We start from the raw sequence: 2,500 nt of genomic DNA on the forward strand, positions 1-2,500 counted from the left end.
TTGTAAAATACTCATAACATCCGCCAGCCGGAACGTATCAACACACAAAACCATTTGTAACCTTCAGCATTTATAGACTGATTGATAGAATTTAGTGAGAACTATAAAAGTCAGCTTCGTTCCTTCAATAGATGGAACGATACTGACCTCACTCAGCTCTTTGTCATTGCTTTTAGACAGGCATTTTAATCATTAGTTCACACTAAACCTTTAAGGTTACACATAGTTTTGTGTGTTCGTACGTTATATTCAGAAGGCGGATGCTGTGAGTAATTTATCTAAATGCATAGTATCAATTAAAAAAAAAAACAAAAAAAAACCCCCCAACAATCTTGATCTTTTATGCAGAGCATTATTCACTAAATGTGCTCAAAGCGCTTTGTGCACAGCTAACAGTAATATTTAATATCTGGGACGAGACAATGATGCCCGTAAGGCGCTTATATATATATATATATATATATATATATATATATATAAAATATAATTAATATATATATATATATATATATATATATTATATATATATAATATATATATATATATATATATATATATATATATATATATATATATAAGATTTTTTTGTTTTTGTTTTGGACAGAAAATGCTGTTACCAAACAGATATTGATTTTACACCTGAGAGAAAAAATAAAAGAAAATTTCCTTTATTCATCCCATAGGAGGTAATTGTCTTTATGGTCTCTTCCTAGGAAAGACTAAAATAATCCAGGCGTCAGCCGCAGTGCATCGCCTCAAAATAAGCTAGGGCGGGGTGACTTGCTTATGGCCACACAACACTGCCGGTGGTTGAACTCGGTACATTTCGCGAACGAAGTAAAAACTATACCTCTGAACCTCACTGCACTCAGAACATGAGTGAAGAGCCTTTTCCAAGGACACTTTGCGCAGCCCAAAGCTTGACTCGATCCCGGGATCTATCAGTGTGTATAGGCATGTCATAGCACACAGATTAAAAAAGCAGAAGATAAAATTCCCTTTATTCATCCCATTGGGGAAATTTGTCTCTAGAGTCTATTCCAAGGGAAGACTGGAATAACCCAGGCGTCAGCCGCAGTGCAGCGCCGCAAATTGAGCTAGGGTGAGGTTTCTTGCTCAAGGCCATCGACGCCAGCGGCGGTGATCGAACTCGTTACCTTTCGGGTACGAAGCAATGACATTACCGCTGAGCCAAGGTCACAAATATCATATAGTTAACAGTTTGAGAAATAGAATTTATGATTAATAGATAAAGGTTGAGTACGTCACACACAGTTTTATACATACATTCTGCAAGTGTATTTATGGCATGCGTTTAGGTAAAATAGTCAAAACCTCTGCCGGCAATACGAAACTTACCAACACAAAAACTAATGTGTAAACTTTAAAGATCATAATCTAATTGATTTATCTTAGTAAGAAATGAGAACTTATCGCCCAATAATCGGTTATAAAAAAAATCAAAGAGCTGTGTGACGTCAACTTCGTTCCTTTTATATGGAAACCTGACAAAGGCAGCGACGAATTTCATTAGTGCCTATGCCTTTGTGATTTAAAAATATTATTATTATTATTATTATTATTATTATTATTATTATATTATTATTATTATTATTATTATTATTATTATTATTATTATTATTATTATTTTATTATTATTATTATTATTATTATTATTATTATTATTATTATTATTATTATTATTATTATTATTATTATTATTATTATTATTATCATTATCATCATCATCATCATCATCATCAGCCCCCAATATCGTTATAACATACATTCAAAAATCAATAAATTCTTCGTTTGCTAGTTCAATCGAGCACTTTTTCCCACTGGCCTGTCGCCCATGCCTGGTATCACCCATGAATCTATAGTATCACCCCAAATATCAGATTTTGTCATTGCATATGCAAATTGAAATCCTCTGTGCTCTAAAGTTAGACGTAAATCGATGGAATTTAAGATGTTTCATTTTAAAGAATTACCATTTTAGCAAAAATCCGCGGATTAGTTGGTTCAAATAGTTTTGAATTTAGGAAAAGCATTAATGGCTTTACTGTAAAGTAATTTGACACCAGACGAAAAGGCACCAACCTCATTAATGATATGGACTGTTGAGGAGACATTGGAACTTCCGAGAACTGGAATGCAAACTTGCCTAGTGCTACGAAAAATTCATAAAATTACGAGAACTGCATAGACGTTTTTGATTCATTACATCTTGTTGAAAAGGAGAGTTTGGTTGCTAAAATACTGTATTTAGGACTTTGGAGGATATTTTGATTATGCTGAGGGCAAATAATTGATATGTAATGATATTTATCGTGACCTTTTGATTTTTCCCTCCGAAACTACGAATTATTGATATTTCAACTTGGCAGCTCTGTGTAATGTAACCTGTTGTCTCAATGTGGTATTTTAATTCTCGATGAGACAGATGCTAAAAATTGATGTTTAGGTCTAAACTAGGAATATTTTTATATACTTATAA

General features: G+C 32.7%; 1 protein-coding gene across 1 annotated transcript in view; it reads left to right on the top strand.

The window, feature by feature from the left end:
* LOC144970118 (gamma-aminobutyric acid receptor subunit alpha-2-like) overlaps window positions 1-2,500 on the top strand; it is a 51,757-nt gene that overhangs the window by 1,176 nt on the left and 48,081 nt on the right. The gene's annotated exons all lie outside the window — the stretch shown is intronic.

This window comes from Berghia stephanieae, chromosome 4 (assembly GCF_034508935.2).
Source record: "Berghia stephanieae isolate SIO BIC M18660-M18661 chromosome 4, UCSD_Bste_1.3, whole genome shotgun sequence".
In the NCBI taxonomy this organism is placed as follows: Eukaryota; Metazoa; Mollusca; class Gastropoda; order Nudibranchia; family Aeolidiidae; genus Berghia; species Berghia stephanieae.